The sequence below is a fragment of the Schistocerca serialis genome, chromosome 4 (assembly GCF_023864345.2).
Source record: "Schistocerca serialis cubense isolate TAMUIC-IGC-003099 chromosome 4, iqSchSeri2.2, whole genome shotgun sequence".
In the NCBI taxonomy this organism is placed as follows: domain Eukaryota; kingdom Metazoa; phylum Arthropoda; class Insecta; order Orthoptera; family Acrididae; genus Schistocerca; species Schistocerca serialis.
In genome coordinates this window covers 466,899,497-466,921,395 of record NC_064641.1, presented here as the reverse complement: position 1 = coordinate 466,921,395, position 21,899 = coordinate 466,899,497, and positions in this window count along the sequence as shown.

Sequence of the window (21,899 nt, the reverse complement as noted above, 5' to 3'; positions counted from 1 at the left end):
ATTAATCGTGTGTGTATCAGTGTTAAAGATTCGTCAGTGGCTTAAAGTGAATTTAGTATGGGTAAGATAGTACAACCTAAAGCATCCGTACCAGAAGAACAAAATTCTGTTAATATGGAAAGTGAGGATCCTTTGCAAAACGTAAACTAATCCAAAGCCACCGCCTCCGGTAACATAATTTCCGGAGCGGGAGGCGAGGATCTGTGGACGGTGAATGACGCTCCACAGCAGAATGGGAGTAGAATAACAACTCCACTGCCTGAGCAGGGGGGCCAATCGAGTGCTAGATTAAGCGGGGCACCAGTATGCTCACCGATTGCAGACCCATTTGCAGAATTTCTGCGCAGGTTAGAAGAAAGAGATAGGGAAAAAGAAAGAATGTCAGAACAGAGGGAAAAACAAAGAGACGAAAAACTGGCTCAGATGCTCTATGAGCAAGAGCAACAAAGAGAACAGAAAGAAAGGGAAAAAGAAAGAATGTTAGAACAGAGGGAAAAAGAAGAGACGAAAAACTGGCTCAGATGCTACGTGAGCAAGAGCAGCGCAATGAAGCGAAACTAGATAGTATCCAAAGCGAACTTGCCGAGATGCGGGACGCTTGCAAAGAAATCCCCGATCTTGTGCAAAGCTAAGCCGGCGAGATGCAAAAATTACAGATATCGCAGGCTAGGCTTGAAGATAATGTCCAGACTTTAACCAACCGCGTGGATAATGTGGAGATAGATGCACGGAAAAGTATTGATACATATTTGGAAGTGCAAGCTCAAAAAGTAGAAAAAGAATTAAATGAATGGCTAGAAGTAAAGGATCGCGAGATATCTGCAAAGATTGAAAGCGACGTAAAAACAGCTGTAGAACAAGCGACTGCGGCCGCGAGTGTAAATATTGACGCTAGCGCTGCCGCACTACGTGCCGAATTAACACAGATCAAATCCCGTGTGACAGCGGAGTTGCCAAATTGGCAACAGGAGATCCCGCGGAGACTGTCTGTGTTGGAAAGCAATGTAAACAGTGGCGGACAGATAATGAATCCGACTCCGCGTACTGATTACAATAATAACGCTGACGGTAGGCAGGGTGCGAGTGCGCAACCGCAACCTAATGCGAATTATGAGCACGAACAACATGCGATACCGTGCAGCGCACATCACCAAGTAACGAATGTCACAGAATGTAGCAATCAGATGTGCAAAAAAGAGGACAATGTAATAAAACACAGGACATTCCAACCCTTCAATAGCGAAAAACGAAATGTCCACCCTGTTGTATTTATTAAGAGCTTCAGGAATGTGTTTCCCAGGACATGGATGGAAAGACAAAGAATACAGTTCGTGGTCTCCTTTATTCAAGGTGACGCGGCACTGTGGGCCACCGACGTGTCCGAAAAATGTCTAACGATGCAACAGTTTGAAGGTGCATTCTTGCAAAAATTCTGGTCCGATAGCGTCCAAGAAAGACTACGAAAGGAGCTGTACAGTCCAGAAATGTACAATCCTAAGATGGGAACGTTACGCAAATATTTCGAAAAGTATATAAATAAAACCAGGTACTGGGACGAGCCAATGTCCGATCGTGACATAATCAGATTAATAAAAATGAAGTTACCCAGTGAAATTAAAAGATATTTCATCAATGTGCCGGAATACGATATAGAACAGTTCATGGAAATAGTGGATACTGTTGACTTATTGATCGAAGATATGAAAACCGAAAACAAGTGGAACCATGCAGGCTGTAATCAACAAAAAGCCGATTACAATAGCAGCCACAGTAACGGTAGTAACTTAGTACCAAATGGTAACGGGAATAGACAAGAGCACCGGCAACAGAATCGAGGCACAAACAATGGCAATGGTTATAACGGCAACGGTTATAATCGTCAAAATCGAAAGAGACATCATGATGGACGCATGAGTAATGGATATAACGGTAACGGCAATCCGCAATGGCGGAACAACCAAAACCAGTGGCGTGGTTGTAATGAACCGACACCACAGTGGCAACAAAACACAGCGCCACAATGGAACGCCAACCCAGGTCCGTCACAGAACATGTCAGGGAATTACAACCGACCACCGCAAAACCAGAGCCATACACAGTATCAAAATACACCATCGTGGAGGCAGGGCGGCCAACCCAACAGTAACAACAACAACAACCAGAACCACAATGTGAGGTTAGTGGAAGTGACAGACAACTGTCAACCCACTAATGCTCATCCGTTAAACTAAAGACAGCCACAATACGCTCTCCGTTGTTGGCTGCAGGATGGTGTAGTGAGGGCACATTCACGGATGACAGCCATAAACTTTGTATGCTGAGATACAATGAAGGAACAAAAATAGAAAAGGAACTTGTAGACATACCGCAGAAATGTAACCGAACCGACAAAACTGTTGTGCAGGCTATATTGCAAGCAGATATGTACGGAGCACCAATACAGATAATAGTCGATAACGGTGCGTCAACCCATGTCATGAGTGCAAATTTTTACAAGTACTTGAGTCAAAATAATAGAATACCAGTATTGCCAGTGAAGAATTGTCGTGTGACAGGTGCAATAGGTGCACAATCTCATATCATAAAGCACCAGGTGCAAGTTGAGTTTACAGTAGGAAATGAAGCAATGAAAAGCTCGTTCCTAGTAGTTAAAGGATTAGGTGTTGCTTGCATCCTGGGGATGGAATTCTTACGCCAGAGGGACGCAAAAATCGACCTGTTCTGCGGGGAAGTAAGCCTTATGAATGAGGGTAGACGGGTAATTTTGCCGTTGTTCAGGACACGGGAAGTGCACGGTAAATATTGCCGGAGCTTTCAGTCTAGATTCGAAGGAATACAGGTAATGAATTTATATTCTGACTTAAGTACAAGACAAGCATATTATAAAGATTTTATTACTGAAGACAAAGAGGAAAAAAGGAAACTGATAGCCATGAAAGTCAGGGAGTCAGAACATTTGACTGAAGCACAACAAAACGAATTGACTCAGTTACTTACAGATTATGAGAATGTGTTTTCGGAAAAACCCGATGTTATCGAGGGCTACACCTATAACATCAAAGTGGTACCTCACGATACTTTCTGTCACGCAAACTACAACATCCCGTGGTCAAAGGAGGAGGCAATTACGAAAGAAACAAGAAAAATACTTACAAAGACTTAAAGAAGTTCGATCAGTAGAGTAACTTTTACATATGTGAATAATAGATTAAGTTTATAGTGTATTTTTCTCTGTGTGTGTAAATGTTCAGATTTTAGTGTAACATTTAAAGACAATGAGGCGCACAAGATTAGTGCGATTCAATTTTGTAGATGTTAAGGATTAATAGTATTTTTAAGCAATTGCATTTTGAAGAAAAAAAACGAACGTAGGTTTACGAATATTTTTGAAAGAATTTTTCATTAGTGTGTCATGAATATTTTTGAACCGTAGTAGTAATGAAACTTACGAAATTCAGTATTATAGAGTATATGTTGTTCTATGTATTTATGTCTATACCGATCTTGAAATATGCTCAATCATAATTTACTTAACAATATGAGTGCAGGGTGTACAACACGCAAGGTACCTCATGTGTTGTGGACAAGGTACAAAGCAAATCAGTAAACGCGACTACCGCTAAGCACTGTTAAAATATATTGCCATCTGCTAAGGCAGAGATTTGCACGAATTTATTGTGTAAACAAAAGTCATAAATCTGACACCAATCTAGGAACTTGCACGCTAGGCCTAGATTATAAAATGTGTACAATAATGCGAGAGGCAAAGTTTTGTAAAGTCGAGCCTGGCTCTGGAGGGCAAGTACGCAATGAGTGGGCAGACATGACATGGGGACTTACCTCAGATGAGACGGAAATACAATTGTATAGTCAAAAAATCTGAAAGCAAGTACGACTCTAAGTGGAAAATGAAAAGAGATAATTAGTGCGAGAGACTGGTAAAATCCAGCACGAGCCAAAATCTAGTTCAGACTGAATGAAATACATTAGTGTTTGTGAACTAATTGAAACAGTTACTTTAAGCAGTGTGAAAAACTGTGAAGGTGAAACTGTGATACGGCCAGTGAAGTGCTAGTATTGAACGTTCAAGAGCGGTAAGGACGCCAAACGCCAATATTACGCACGAAAAACTGTGAATTTGCTTATAAATGTGAACTGTTAACGTGAAGTGAACCCACAGTCAATATTAAGTGAACCCACAGTCAATATTTTTGGGACAGACTGTAATTTCAGTGAGTACAACAATGCGAGATTGGAATGCAATGCGTGGACTGTTGCAAAACAGCGACCGCAGTAACGGCGAATGTTTGTGCTAAGCTCGTATTGGGACACTCACCAGTGCCTGCGAGTGCGGCGAAAACATAAATAATTTTGTCAAGACAAAAACTGACGTGTAATGGAAACAGTATTGCATCAAAACTGCATTCACGGGAGAAGATCCATGTCGTGTATTCTGCAGAACAGTGCTGTCTTGACACTCGGAAACTGGCGAAAGCTTAACAACTGCCGCACTAATAAATGCGTCTTTCCCACTAGCGTAACCATCTGCAACGAGGAACAAATATTACGTTGGTTGTGTGTATGTTTCATGTACTACGTCGGAGATGCGTAGCAGAGCTGACTCCTGCCAACAAGCGCGGGGGGCGAATATCATCCCACTCCGCCACGCCCGGGCGAGACAGAAGCGCATCGCCAACCGTGCAGCCGATCAGCTGATTCTGACGTTCCGCGACGGCGAGAGACACGCTGGCGTCGAGCGGGCGTTGACCACTCCGCAGCCGCCGCGACCGCCGAGCACCGAACACACCAACCGACACCATCGCGAGCTAAACGCTGCGGCGTAGATCATCAACGACACCGCAATCAATTGTTATAATGACCTCATTTCTTTGCATAGTGCAACAAAACATTATTTGTAATGTATGCACATCCTATACTCCAATGACATCCCAGAAACATTTAAGTGAAAGTGACCAAAGCAGTTAGTCTGTCGCTCCGCCGAGGTTTTCGCCAGGTTTCCCTACGGCCGCGCCAAATGGGGAGCGAACAGTTGACACCCCTGGGACTTCAAATATTCCGGACTAACTCGTGCTTGTATACCTTTGAACACTGCAAAAGTTGCAAACCGAAAAAGAAGCAGCCAAAATGAAATTAATTGTATTCTATGTCCTTTTGTACATGACTGTATACGTAACCAATTGTATATTATATTTTTATGTAGATAACTTTATCTGTATTACACTTTGTTTGCAACACACCTCAGTAATTACAACATACGATGTGACATATGTAAACTGTGAAAGAAAAATCTGCGTGCGGACTCTGTGGACATGAAAGAGGAAATATTTATGTCAAAAAACACGAACATTTTTTATGACATAAACATTTCGGGGGGCAATGTAGCGTCCCCAGTGCTATATTACGAAAAGACTTAAAAACAGTATTTATAAAGAAGAGACATTTAAAAATTGAATAATATATTTTTATCATGTAGCCGTAAAACAATAATTTCTCTGTCGAGAAATGCAAAGAAATGCAATGCAAAGAAATAATTTATGACAAAATGATCTAAAGAGACGACAAGATACGCTCTTTTGTTAATTTTTTTAGTCGACTTCACTTCTTCACTTGTCTTGATGATGTACAGACGGACATCTTGCGAGTGCTGGCAAATGTAAGCATATTTGTATGAGTTAAGCATATAATATACTGATTTAATATTATTGTGCACTTTTAATTTGCAAGAGGTGATCCCGATTTCATGTCCGCCTTCCTGGAATTAACCTACATTCAAACAATTTACAGTTCAACAATCGCAGCGGCCGATGCAGCCAACGACGCCATTACGTGGCGATATTAACTTATGAAAATTAGCGGAAGCGAAATACTCGCCCGCTGTTAACACAATATTAATTTTTCTCCACAGCCGCACGAAGTTGCAGAAATACGTAGCTTTAAGATTCTTATTTTCAATACCATAGCCGAGAGCGAGAGCCAGGACTCCGACTACAATACAATGGTTAACGGAGGTAAGAAAAATACTCTCGCGCGTGTGTGGGCCGCAATTTTAATCAATAACTAAAGATTTCTTGCTTTAAAGTGAACTGACTAGCCGAGGAAATTAATATGAAAAGTTTATTACATTGTTCAACTTATATGCTCATGTTTTAAGATTCAGCGAGTCTAACATTCATTAACGTAACAAATAATTTGAAATTAATATTGTTAAAAAGGAGAACTTCAGGAAAGCATTTAATCGTAAAATCAAAATTAAATGAAATATTTTTATTAAGGCCCACCACGTAAGTCGGCAACAATCAAAAAATAATAATAACAATAATAATATATTAAATTTCGACGGCCGACGGACGCGAGATGCCGACGGACGCGAGACGTCCCTTTCAGAAAAGAACACCATTTTAATCGATGTACTTTCATACTCACCTGCTAGTTGGTACTGTTAACGAGCATTAGGTGCATGTTCCAATGTATATTGTAGGTGCACCTGTGATAAACTGTTTATGTATGATAACGTATGGCCTCAAAATGTCCAAGTTCATTAGTGTTGCTCATTTGATATGATTACTTCTTGTTTTTTTGCTCTTATGAAACAGTTACATTTTAGTTTAGAAGACACTTCTCTTATAGTTTTAGATCCGAGATGGTTGCAACGAACAGCTGAAATCGATGTCAGCGTTTCACTAGATTGTGCTTTCTGATTGCTGCCATTTTAATAAATAATGTATATAAATTCAGTCTGATATTCTTTATTTTTGGTCATCATGTCATACTTAGCTATTCAGTTATTACCAAAATGCAACTGGTATTTGCAAATTCATCGTCCATGTTCACATCTGGAATCCTGACGATGTGAATAATCTCTCTACAGTATTACTTGAAACAGTTTGTGTGCTGATTTTTGTGGTAACTTGTGGTGATTTGATGTTTTCTTGTGCATCCTTGTGATAACAGGGAGAAGACGACGAGATGAGACGGTAGGAGTTGAGAGAGGAAAGCATTCTGGGAGATGTTGCTGCGTGGTGAAGTTATCCCACGCGCAACGGCAATAAACGTGATTTGTCTCATGTTTGCCTATTTGCAAGGGAGGAGGTTCATGTTCTGTTGCCTTGATGATAATGAAATTACTATATACTGTCACTTGCAAAGGATAAGATATTTCATTCCTTCCGCAGTTACTCAATACAAAAAAGTTATGCATAGAAGAGAATAATAAATGAATGTAGCATTTTGACGCCTTTAGCAGTGAGAACACAGCTGAAATTTGCCTAACAGAGGAGTGTTCATTATGTTACAGACAGCGCCCATCTGTGGGCAAAGAGTGTCTTAAAATTAAATGCAAGCTATAATGAACATTGGAGCGCGAACACACACACACACACACACACACCCTTTCTACAGAAAATATAGACGCAACACATTTTTCTTCCACAGCTAGTCGCCCCAAATAGTATAGTAGTTTATTAAGGGCTTAACCACGGCTCAGAAGGTGGAGTATGGAGCAATTGAAGCCATGATGAGACGGGTCCACCCAATGTGGGCAAGCATCTCCTGATAAAGTGCCAGCGGCGGCGTCGAGCGAGATGCGCTGAGAGTGAGAAAAGACATACAGCATCAGGGGGCCTGCCTTCTTCACAGACTCTTAACCAGTATGAGATTAACGGGCCTAGCGCCACAGATACACCTCGCGACAATTCCTCCTGAATACCAGCACATTAGGAAATAGTTTCTTTGAATTTAGTTCTGCGCGGAACAGTATATCAAATGTATCACTGCTTACTAAGAAGACGATATACAAAATCGTGTCAAAGAGCGCACGTGAAACCCATTGAAGAAAGGGAACAAGAGGTGAAGTGGACAGTATTATCGAGAAATATCTACCAGACATTTCTGTCTTCAGGATTCGCTCACGGTGTTGTCTGATTGTCAATGATAAAGTTCATATGAACGCCAAACTTCACAGAATCCATCATAGTACAACAACCGCCTGCCACAAACGCAGAAATGTTGACTTGCTTGCGCACAGGCTTATTTGTGTAGCAATGCAGCACAAGTGGAATCATCTTATTCACAGACTAGTTACCCCAGATCGGACGAACGCATGCTACCTGAACGTTCTAGAACTGACGCAGCTTGACAGCACGCGACACCCAATTACTAAACAAAATGCAATTCTATTGACGACCAGACATACAGCCACCAACAAATTGAGAACCGGAATGCTACATTCTCGGAGTATTTTTCTTGTATTGAAGGGGAATACTTTCGAATTGCGCCGGATGATAATCGCAGGAACACAGGGAAAATGCTGTATAACAGGATCAATGAATCCCTGCAAGCGCTCTCTATCACGCCAGTTCCTAGATAATCGTCACAATGAGAGCGTAGAATAGTTTCTTAAATTACTATAGCTATTCCATGCCAATGACGTAGATGTGTATGAAACAACAGAGAGAGGCAAGCAAGGAAAAAACTACAAAGGCAATTGTTCCATAGAGAATAAAATCTCTGCATTTGTGAACTCTGTTCTCGTGCTTCTGTGTTCTGGCATTGTAAATTACAAATGAAATGTTTCATCGCCTGGCTCAGGATAATAATAATGTTGTGTGACTAGGGCCTCCTGTCGGGTACACCGTTCGCCTGGTGCAAGTCTTTCGATTTGACGCCACTCCGGCGACTTGCGCGTCGAGGCTGAGGATACCACCTCAAGCTGTGGTGACCTGCAGGAACAAGCTGTGACGGCTTGCACAAGCCCGGGGCGGCGCCTCCGGCAGTTGGCAGGACGCGGCGACGTATAGGGGGAGAGTGGCCAACCGGACGATACGGCGGCCATTTTTCTGTCAAACTGCGGGAGGGACTATTGAATGGCCAGTAGCGGAGTAGTGGAGTACACACTCACCGAATCAAAAGCACAAGACAATATAGCGAAATCATTCGTTAAATGCCTTTGTTTATAAGAATAATGTTTTATAATAATTTTCACACAGCCAATTTACAGGTCTGTTTTCAAATTTAACTATGTATATTGCAAGTTGTTTTGTATGTAGTAAAAAGCAAAAACGACTTTCTTCGCATAGATAAGAGTACTTGGTTGGTTTCCACAAGGCTCCTGTTTGATTTATGTCAGCCCTGCTGACTGCGACTGCCCACTGCTTTCGTCTTTCTTCATTGCGTTGAAATGCTAACATGCGAAATCCACCTTCGCCTCTATTGGAACAACCAAATGCAGCACAACCTGGCGTCGTTTACGAACGTCTGCAGAACGAATAACAGATGTCAAAAACAATACTATACAATTACTGACGTGTTTACTTCAAACATGTAGGCCTACCGACTTCATTACAAAACGCTTCATTATTTCAACTCGTATTTAAAATCGCAAACGCTAATTACGTACTAAAAACGATATACAACTAAATCTAACATGCATGCACAACGCATAACAAGTCTCTCAATAATCCAAATACCTTTTAATCGTTTTCAAAAGTCCTCTGAAGTTCAATTCAACTCAAAAGCATGGCGAACATAGGAAGCACGAGAGACGCTTGGCACCATTTTTCTGCCAAAGCTAATCAACCGATCACGAGCAACTTCATCTATGGCCACTCTCTCTGTATACAGGCTCCCTAACGTACGGCGGGCACACTGCACCAGACCCGCCTTATGTACTCCACCCCTGGCGCCGGGCTGTCGGGAAACCTGGAGCCTGTTCTCTCGCACTCAGATCCTGTAACAACTTCCTGCACTCTTCTGTAACGTTAACTGTTTACGTAATTCTGAGTTACTAAATCCTCATAAAATCTAAGATCGCAGTTGATATCTCTTCGTGGTTCCCTCCAATCTGTACACAGCGACACGGGCTCTTGAGAACTTCATGGAAAACACAATTCTTAACAGCGGCTGAATTGTTTGTTGCTTGACTCCAGTGGTTTGCCGTCACTGGTGCCCTTGTCGTAAATATTACGAAAGGTTAGTAGTAATGGTGGGCCTCTTTTCTAGTAGTCGGAATACTTGTTTTACCGTTTACAATATATCTCAGTGTGACATCGTCATGATATATCAAGTACTCACATTTAGAAGAGTGTTGGCTTAAATCACACTGACGCTCTTCGTTTGCTACTGAAATTAGCACAATATGGGTGGTGCTGAGTTATATTTTGACACTAACATCTTGCGTGACTGGCTTCAAGAACCTGATAAAGACACAGGAAATGCATAATTTGGTGAAGAGGAAGATTTTCTTCAAGAAGATAATGTGATGTAGGCCCAGACCTTGAAGTAGCAAATGAGGAATTGGATGAACAATCCCTGGGTGACCGTGGAAGGAAGCACAAGACTCTTTACACATTTTGTGTGTAAAATACTCTTGGAGATATAATAATTTGCAATTAGTGCATAGCAAAAATTATGAAGTCTTTTCCCGTAACATTCTGACCAGTAAAATTTTCATTTTTAGGTATAAAACAGGGCATTTTGTGTGTAACATACTACTAATTAACTAGTGCATGGCAGGGCGGGATAGCCGTGCAGTCTGGGGCGCTTTGTCACGGTTCGCGCGGCTCCCCCCCTCGGAGGTCGGAGGTTAAATTCCTCCCTCGGGCATGGCTGTGTGTGTTGTCCTTAGCGTAAGTTAGCTTAAGTTAGATTAAGTAGTGTGTAAGCTTAGGGACCGATGACCTCCTTGCATCCGTTCTTTGTTCCGCTCACTTGGTTTTTAATTCAGGAAGTGTAATGGTAAAAGAAGGTTTTCAGTGGAATGCAAAGACATTACAGCTGCAATAACGAAGCTTTGTGTACAATGCACTTATTGCTTGCTGAGGACAATAGTCTTGTACTATAGTGTGCTTCGATAAAACTTGACTTTCACAAAACGATACACACATATGTATTTTATTGCAATTCAACGAAAATGTGGCCTGAAAGTACTTAGTCTTATTTTCATAGTGTATATCAGCGATTGGATTGATGGGTGCTATGACGGAGAAACACTAAAACCTGCAAATAAAAAATTTACGGGAGGTAGAGAGTATCCTCGCTTGCACTAAGGCGACCCGTCGGAACAAAAATCCTGGCGGCGTCACGAAAGTATTCGCGCGCTGGCGCACACAAAGTCTGTTGCAAACAAAATGCGTTCAAAGGTGTCAGATTACATAATGATGCCTCATATCTTCCCAAAATTAATTTGATAGTTTTCTTAACAACTTTCTCCCTGCAAGTTTCCACAAGGTCTAATAGAATGCAAATTCATCGCTGGCGACATTTTTCGTTAGACAAGGCAGAACAGTTTCACACCTCTTAAGCTATTTAATTTTTTTATCTCGGAATAATTTTATGTTTTCACGATAAAATATGTATCATATGCATCTATAAACTTTCAGAATGTTTATATATATGTTTTTCAATTCAAATATGTCAGTGGTTCTGTTTTATCAGCAGGTGGAAGTAAGAAAAATTCCTGTAACGTAAGTTTTTAATTATTTTTCGCTGCAGCTGTCGAGATTTTTCTTTTAGAAAGTACTGCATCATGTTCTAGACTAAAAATAAAGATGTCTAATATTCTTTCGTAATTTTTACTAACATTTCCGGTCGTCACTAATTGGCAGTGCTGTAAGACGGCGAGATGATTTTGAGGTGTCTATTGTCGTGACGGCCGCTTTAGTCAATTCATTTTCTATAGTGTATTTTACCTAAGAAAGCTATAACACAGAAAGTGTTAAAAGGATTATTACGTGAGGTGTGAGAAACCTGGTATAATGAGCTCAGGGTATTAAACTTCCTGGCAGATTAAGACAGTGTACCGGACCGAGACTCGAACTCGATACCAGTGCCTTTCGCGGACAAGTGCTCTACCAACTGAGACGAGGTACTGGCAGAACTGAAGCTGAGAGGGCGGGTCGTGGGTCGCGCTAGGTGAGCTGACTTGGTACCGGCACAGTAGCTCAGCGTGTTCAGTCAGAGCGATAGCTGCCCTCTATAAGAAAAAAAAAAACTGGGATCAAAGATGAACTTGAACAAGTGTCATACGACGTCCGCCACGAAAAAATACGATTAATAACGAACAAAATGAGATTTTTTAAAAAATCTGGTAGAGCACTTGCCTGCAAAAGGCGTTGCTCCCGAGTTCGAGTCTCGCTGCCAGGAAATTTCATATTAGCGCACATTCTGCTGCGGAGTGAAAATTTCATTCCAGTTCAGGATATTACTTAAAGGTAAGAGGAGGATGTATCATAATATCATGTACGGCCACTACTGAGTTCCAGAACTTCGCTGCAGACAGTATTAGAAAGCTGTGAAGAAAGTTATCAGTACCGTATGAATTTTTATTTGCTGAAAACTAATAAAATATTCATTTACTTACGCACCAAAAATTAAAAATTTGCAAGTTAAAACAAAATATGAGACCAAAGGTTGATGAAAAGATACCAGGTAAATCACTCTTAATTTCACAAGATTGCTTTGTAGTATGGGATGAACACCATCCCTATGTTGTCAGTCATAAAAGTGTAATGATTATCCAGGAGCAATGCTGTGTAACAAGAGAAAATGTGTTCCAAGCCACATATTATCAACTTCGCACATTTAAATGTAGCCAGCTGTTCCTCAATGAATCCGCCAGGAAGCGATGTAGAAATATCGTCGTTGAAAGCAGTAGCAGCAGCACGGAATACTTTAGATATCGTCGTTTCTTTGAAATAAGGAACAAGTTCTCTTTACTGTTGTTCTTCCTGCCTTGTCGAGTGCTAAGTGGACATGAATAGCTTTGCGAAGCGCAACAATCAAAAGTAAATCAGAAGTCTCACAAAATATTAACTGAAGAAGTATTTAACTGCTACACGACACTAAATTATAGTTCAAAGTATAATAATACTCACAGGCACTTCGTTACGTACCAAACTTTGTGATGAGGGGAAAAGGGGGTAGGTAGTGTACGGAGATGTGAAAAAGTTCAACTCAGCATGGCGCTTTAACAAAACCTTTTTTTTTCAATCGGTATTTACACCATAAAAATTCGGAAAAACATTCCATATTTTTGTTTGCAAACACAACACAGCATATACATTACGTAGACGATATGAATTATTTTAAGATAACTTACTAGTAATCCCTTGGCTGCTTCCCTCACATGTGTAGCACCAGTAGTTAAAACCAAAACAACGTTATCGCAGCGAATAACTTTGGACCACATTAATACTATGAAATCATTCAAAAATCAAGCAGTGAAGAAAGGGTTATTGGTTTTCATAAGAATGGCGAAGAATTGTTCCAATCCTCAGTGTACCAATAACCACAACTCTAATTTTCAGACAAGTAAAGTTGCATGTCTTGTCATTTCCCTCTCAGATATCTGTAATACCTCATTTTTCGTGAATTCTGTTCGTGGTTTCTTTGAAACAATGTTGAAGGGTTAAACTATCAGCTGAATTCAGTCCTACGTATTTGGACAGAAATACATTTCCTTAATTTATTGAAAGCTATATCTAATGAGCCTGGAAATGCATCTGCTAAATGTTGCTCTGCTGATATGACGAAGTCTTCGCTGAATGATTTTGCTCTCGTAGATGCTGAGTCATTTTTGATAATTGTATGAAGCCCAGCCATTTGTCATACAGCTCTAAAATAAGATTGTGCCATCACAACTGAATACATGCGGAATTACTGCCACATGTTTCTTCAATCTTACCAGTTTTGCTCGTAGCGAAAGATTTGAATGTGATTTGCCTTTCAAACTTATTTCATATTCATTACATTCTCATTTTCTGCACATTATCAATGATACACACCGTATCAACCAAAGTGTTCCGTTCAGTCTGAATACAGTTTTGCAACTCTCCACAGCAAAGAGTTCTGAACTAGCTGGAATAGACCTGGCACATGCTTCTATAACTCTAGAAAGCAACAGAACATCATCGTTGAGCGTTACTACCTCAGACATCAATTGGCATATTTCCATAGGAAGAAGTCCAACGCATGTCAGTTATGTGAGCGTAGATGGTTATGAGAATTCTGTAGTCAATCTCTTGTCAAGGTGCCCGCTTTGACCACAGAGTCAAACCTGTAAAGTTTGGCCTTATTTTAGATTTCTGTAGGAACTAATGGCAGAATGCTGTTCTCGTTGGAGAATCTAAGAATATCATAATGTTTTTACTCTTTGTAATTGGTATGGTTCAGTAGTTGTTACTAAGACATTATTGCTGAAAAATTTTGTAGCTGTGAGGCAGATCTGTAATTTTTCGTAGATTTGAGTCATATTTCTTTTCTATAAACCTAACTCCTGCCTTTTTATATCCTTTGGTAAGTTACATGAGCTGAAAGACTCATACATCACGTTAACTAATAGACGTTAGCTGATAGATCTTAATGCTATATATGCAGTCTATTCAACACACAAACCGGTAATTTATCCATGCCTACTGATTTCTTATCCAATTATTACTTTACTTTTTCTGACTTCATTCTCATTTTCAGATGACACCATTATTGTACATGCAACATAATTTTATGTTGAAGGTACACTTTTTTAACATTCGTTTTGTAACTTTTGTGTAATGCTGAAGAGAAATCTCAGTTACAAAATAGTTTGTGCATATCATTTACTGTCCTATCCCTACACTTTGTATGTAAGTTTTAATGTTTCTGTTTATTGTTTCCTTCGTATGATCACCCAGACAACGATGCTTTTAACTTCAGTACTTTTTTCAGGCACCTAACTCCAGCCTTTTTATATTCTTTGGTAAGTTACGTCAGTTCAAAGAATGGTTCAAATGGCTCTGAGTACTATGGGACTTAACATCTCTGGTCATCAGCCCCCTAGAACTTAGAACTACTTAAACCTAACTAACCTAAGGACATCACACACATCCATGCCCGAGGCAGGATTCGAACCTGCGACCGTAGCGGTCGCTCGGTTCCAGACTGAAGCGCCTAGAACCGTACGGTCACACCGGCCGGCCTTAGTCAGTTGAAACATACATTACGTTAACTAATAGACTTTAGCTAATAGACCTTATATGTTATTTATGCAATCTATTCAACACACAAACTGGTATTTCATCCATGCCTACACTCCAGTAAATATTTCTGAAGCAGTAAAAAAGTTTAAGAGCTCTAGCTCACTTATGTTGAGGTGTTAAGATTGGGGAACAGAAGTAGGGCATTTTACTTCATTACTCTGAACAAGCCGGTCGGAGTGGCCGTGCGGTTCTAGGCGCTACAGTCTGGAACCGAGCGACCGCTACGGTCGCAGGTTCGAATCCCGCCTCGGGCATGAATGTGTGTGATGTCCTTAGGTTAGTTAGGTTTAATTAGTTCTAAGTTCTAGGCGACTGATGACCTCAGAAGTTAAGTCGCATAGTGCTCAGAGCCATTTGAACCATTTTGAACTCTGAACAAAATTCCGCCTAGCAACTCCTAAATTCGGAATGTGAATTGAATTTGGGTGGGGTGGTGTATATAATTCAAATCAGTGATAAACTTAAGTCGTCCTTCTAAGCTCGCCATCATGATTGTTTCCTTAGAGCTCATATACTTATAAAAGACGATCTGTTGTGTATTACGCTTCGAAGTTTTGTCTTGTTTGGCGGCGTGCATGCATCGACGGTCATTTCCTCTGACAGTGGGGAGTTCCATGTTAGATTCCTGAGTGCTTTATGTTTTAAATGTTGACATGTAACTGGTGAGTTATGAATTTTAGGATTTGTTTCTTTCATCTATTTGTGTATCCTTCAGCTGATTACTGACTATGTGTTTTCATTTAAGGGTCACTGCGTTTCTCCGTAAAAAGTCTCTTTCAGGTAACACAATACTTTCATTTTGCCGAACGTCCCTGTTTTGTAGCGAATATTGATTGTAAGGACGTGTCCTCTGGAAAGTATTTTTCTGGTGGCAGTCCGCACAATGTCTGAAAGTCGTCTCTTATGAAATATAATATCTAGCAGCGTGTGACAAACTGAGAATTTAATACACTTACCCAGCGGGAGACAATATGTGTTGCCATAGCAGTCCCTTTCTCACATCTGACCGTTTATCTGCCATACGACGTATGATTGTTCGTGATGCATTTTATATTCAAGAACAAAAGTCTCAAATTATTAGTACTTCAGTTTGCTACATGTGACCTGTTTCTAGAGAAATCACGGAGACCGATTAATAGATGTCTCCACTTTGGTGGATTGCAGTTGCCTTCTGTTCAGAAATCGACACTTATCTCATCACGTCACTGTTGCATATGATTTTTCACTTTAAGTAAGTATCCTAGATGCTATAACGTACTCATAATGATAATTTTTTGAAGTCTGTACTGTATTTTAATCACATATGTTTGTAGTCTTACCAAGGATTTCTTGTCTGAAACGCTCCCGATTTCGTGTTTTAGCATCCACGTCCCTTGAATATGAAACAAGTAAACTGCGAAGCGCCGACCAGTTCGCATTTATGATCATCAACTAGAGAAACTATTTTGCGACTTTCCTGCCTGATGTACTAGTCTGATGTCCGAAGCCGCAGCCGCTTGCTAACGCTGGCTGACTTGTGGCCCGTGACGTCACACTGGTACGTGCCGCTGCGCCGGTAGGTTCTGCTGATAGCATGCGTGCTGCGCACAGCTCGAGTGCTGCTTAATCGGCGAACAGTGGACTTAATGCGTTGACATCTAATCTTATCAACTAGCTCACCTTTCTGAGTTAATCCAGAGACTACGAAACAACGTTGCGATAACTAAATTCCAAGCAAACAAATCTGACGTATAGTGTAGGCTGCAAGTAGTACTTTCCACTTCTTTTTCACTTAATAGATTAGCTCTTCAAGCCCCTTGCTTCTTCAGAAATTCCTTTCATCTCTTCTTACGTCTTCTGATGTTTTCCCTCCCACATGATTTAAAAACTAGATTGATTTGGGGAATCTTTTATTGTCCACCTTTCGTTCATACCAGCTGTTATATACTTCACTTTTTCCTGGACTATTTTCAGCTCATATACTTGACAAATTGTTCTATTCCTTGTATGTTCTGTTCTCAAGTATGCTCTTGTTCCTGTTAAAAATTGATTTTGGTGCTCTGTATTCAATTATTGTTATTATTATTTTATCGCACCCTTATAGTAGTGGTGGATGGGTCATAATTTTATAAGCATAAGTCTTATGGATAGTGCCACAGAAATGTCCTACACATTTGTAAATATTCTCAAAGGATTGTGAAAAATGCAGGAAACGTCATTTTTTTCTAAATTTGCTTTTATTTACCAAACTTGAACTCATACATTTACAGTCTTCTTAGAATGACTTGACTGGCAGTGTGAACGGTGCTGAACTGAGATGTCTTACTTCGAAAATCTGAAAATGAAATTGAGTTATGTTCATAAACATGCTAGACAGCACATGCGTGCGTATTACTCGACCACTATATTATTGCACTTGGGCTCCCGTGGCCGTTATCGGAAACTCGCGGTGACGTTACAGTGAACAAATAAATTGGTGATAAAGAAAAGGCATCGCATTGTTAATGGTTTCGAAACAGTCGTGCATAAACTATCAAGTGGTTCAGCGTGTCTTCATGAAATACCACGACAAAAACTCACGATAAGCCAAACCCCGCCCTCGCTCCCAGGTGCAATAATATTGTAGTCGACTAACAGTAATAACCAAAAACATGGATAAAAATAAAAATATTAATGTCATAGCATAGTGTAACTAAGAATCTGTGCTAATGGCTACTAATCCTGTACGGGAGCGAACTATTAATGGCAAAGCTATTTTCCAAAAACATAAAAGACATAACGGAGCAATTAGTCTATTATTTTGTCGACGAAATCAGTCCACTCTCATCCTGCACTTATCAAAAGAGTGACGGTAGCTGCATCTCGTTAACTAATTAAAATCCCCAGAATTACACGGCTTGATGCTTCGAGTGCAAATGTGGGGTCTTTTTATCTCAATCAAAAATATCTGGTAGTATTTGTAACATCAATGCCCAACGGATGGTGTATGGAAATTGCAGACTGGGCAACGTCGACATTTCATTGTGAGCCGTGTGTGGCTTTACGAATTATAATGATATGCCTACACTCGAGCTGTCACCGCTGTTAAACAGTCGCTTTTCCTTACTTTTATTTTTTGGCTGTATCTGCTAGATAATGACAACAGTTTGGTTAAAATGAAATCTATTCGAAGCCGCCCGTAAAGATAAAGAAACCCATTGCCACTGTTCTAAGCACTGTGGTTTAGAAATCATTGAACAAGTACTCTGCAATAAGAGAATACTTGCTATACGTACACTCTAGGAGGACACTCGGCGAGGTGGTTGTCGGAATTTGCAGAATCGAAGAGGCGTAAGATGGTGTATGACTTCAGACCGTTACTCCCGTGTTATGTGCTGTGTGTGTTTGTTGCCACCAGTCTGCGTTGTCTCCCTCGTATTGAGATTTTGTTTATCGTATTTTGTGATCGCTTACTCTTTATGTAGTTTTAAAAAAAAGGAATGACAAGGAAGATTAAACAGTTGTTAATGTTGCGTGTGCTATTTAATATCGTATAGGAAAGCAGACTTCGCGATCAAATCGGTGTTGTCTGCTATCAGAGCTAGGCCATGTAGGTAGCACCCGGAAATTTGTCAAGGCCAATCGTGATCCTTCGATTTATGTCGATTCAGCTATCAACACCAACCACCGCGCTGTATTCCTGGAATACAGTAAGCATAACTCCCCTCCTTCATTAGACTGCGAGAAAATACGTTCAGGAATAATGAATACTCATAAAGAATTCTTGCGAATCGAATTCAGGACATTCAAATGCCTGTTATGCCGTATGTCATGAGGTGTCACAACAGAGATACAAGGAAGCTTAACGTGTAGTGTTCATTGCTTTTCTCACACACGAAACTTTCTACAGCAGATGAATAAGATTGCATTCAGAACAGAAACCACAAGTCGTCTGTGCTTTGTAGGAAGTGCAATAAAGCAGGGAGGACGTAGTGTGTTAACTGGGAACGATCGACAGATGCAGAGTAAACTCAAGCGAACCCCAGGGAAATGTGTTAGAGACTCTTTCTGTCCATGTGTGTTGATGACCAGGTAGACAAGATTGATAGTAACCTCGAACTTCTCGCAGTGACGTGGTTGCCTATAATGAGATAATGTTTAAAAACTGCTGCACAAATATGTCGTAGATCTTGACAAAATTTGAAAGGGCTGCAAGGACTGGTAACTTGCTTTAAAGTTCAGAAATGTAAAACTATGCACTCTAAAATAAGGGAAACAAAACATCCTTTGACTACAGTACCAGTGAGTAACAGTTGCAATCAATTAATTCATACGAATACCTGGATGTAACATGTGGGCATATGAAATACGAAGTTTCAAGAACCAGCGCTGATAACTGAAGACATGACGTCTGACTGCATTGGCACTTTAAATATAATAAAGAAAGGCAGACACTGTAGAACATAAGCACAACGGAGCTTTTCACTTATAATAATGTTGTTCTACCAAGAACCGACGTAAGAATAAGTTAGCAAGACACAGTCTAAGTCACTTTTTAGGTTTATATGGATTATTGATTTCAACTTCTGTTACAGGCCATCTTCTGATTAATGTACACTAAAAGAAGACAAGGGAGAACGGCAGTACAAAGTTGATAGTAATATGACATTTTAATATGTACAATGATAGTATACAAATAAAAAATAGAAAATATCTAATTATTGTGAATGGAAGTTTGTCAACAGGGGGAAGTTTCAGTTAAAATCGCAGAAGCTGTGGAACGTGAACTGTAGAGGTTGCTATGAACATTGTCATGTGTGTGACAAGTTACTCAGGGCCCTCATGTTGTGAAAGCCAACTACTTAGTAAGCTAAAATTTTAAAGTAACAGGCCAGCAAAATTAAGATTAAAAATGCCCATACTTAAAACATTACAATTAATATGTATCATTGCACAAAAATTAAAAATTAAAGGCTTACAGAACTATTGATGATAAACGCAAGAGGATGTAGCGACATAGCAGCGATCGCGTGACGCAGCGTGAGGAAACTCTTTGGTCAGCGCCATAGAGCATACGAGATGCGCAGAAAGAGAATTGTGTCCCCATCATTTGCTGCAGCTCAAGTGACGTGACTTTGGGATGGCGCATTTTAGCCCTATAGCGCTATCGTATTTTGAGTGATATTACTTCACTACCATAGGTAGATCACCTCCAGAAGTAGCGTGAAACTTTGTACCCACGTTTTATAGATATCTTAACAATTTGATAGCAGGAGCGGAAGATGGCTTCTTTTCCGCAACAGTATCATAGCTCAGATTCCACTTTATCTACGTTTTTTCAGTAACGGGATAAGAACTGACAGTCAATTATATTTTTTTACGTTTCTACTGCACTTTTTCATGTTGTTGAATAGTTCTCCCATCCAATTACATTACAATGATACTGTAGACGGCGCCGAAGTGTCACGAAAAAACAATGCATTTGTGGAATTATGAAGTTGTTACAGTGAATACGGTAAGCGATCTGTACGACCTGCTTGTCCATTATTATTTTTCAATTTTCTTTAGTTACCCTTTTGCTTTTTATAGACAAGTAAAATATCTATAACACCTTGTTCCCATTTCATCAGAAAAGTAAAACCATACACTACGTACAAAATAATAAGAAATACAAGGTCAGTGCTCGAATTTGGAGTAATTAAAGAAGTGACAGCCAACAATATTCATTTTTACATTTTCTACTGCACTGATTATTTTGTCGAATTTGTTCCCAACTAACTGTGTTACAATGCACTGTATAGGAAACTGTCTTATGCAGAAATACTTAGGCAGACACAAGGGTCTGAGAACCTGAATAAATCGGAGGAATTAATCAGACTGTCATGTATAAATTTTATCTGCTTAAGAACATAGCACCCGTGTATAGACTAATTGGCAGTTTTTACAGACACACTTGCAAATTTATCTAACACCTGTGTCCTAAACACATGCTATAAAATCGCAGAAATTATCTCCACAATACAAGACTTTATAATACCGCGTCTCGTTTTTTTTTTTTTTTTCAGCATGTAAAGTGTATCGTGTCAAGATGACATTTACAGTTATACATTTGTTGTACATACCTACGAAAAGTTACTGGTGCTCCTATCACGTAGCCTATTTCTCTTTACACCCGTAGCAACGAAAATACTGCACCACAGCTGTTACTACAACTAAAATGTGCAAAAACGTACAGGAAACAACACGAATACGTGTAAAATTCAAGTTACGCTATTACCGCAAATTATAGACAAGCAGCGTCGTTCCAAAATCACGTGGCCAGCTCGGTTTTATGTTAAGAACATACGCAGTAGGCTATGTTCACTCCATGGATATACTGTATGTACTCTATGGCCAGTGCTACGGCTTTTCAAATGGCTCTGAGCACTATGGGACTTAACATCTATGGTCATCACTCCCCTAGAACTTAGAACTACTTAAACGTAACTAACCTAAGGACATCACACAACAGCCAGTCATCACGAGGCAGAGAAAATCCCTGAGCCCGCCGGGAATCGAACCCGGGAACCCGGGGCGGGAAGCGAGAACGCTACCCCACGACCACGAGCTGCGGACGCTACGGCTTTTCTGCGGTATAGTCTATGATTTAGTCGGTTCTGAGCTTTTGTGGAGTACGCATGTTCTCTGACGTATCCTCGCCTAGTAATAAGTGTAGCTTCACGGGTTTCGCAATCTCCGTTATTTAACTTGAAGTATCCTCGCCAGGGTCTACTCTACGAGGGCACCACATACTTAGGTCGGCGTATGGCACCGATGGTTTTTTTTTCTCTCTATTTCCTCTTTGCAGCTAACGACCATGTAGCCACTTAAAAGATAAATAACTGACATACGCAACAAAACACAAAGTGATGA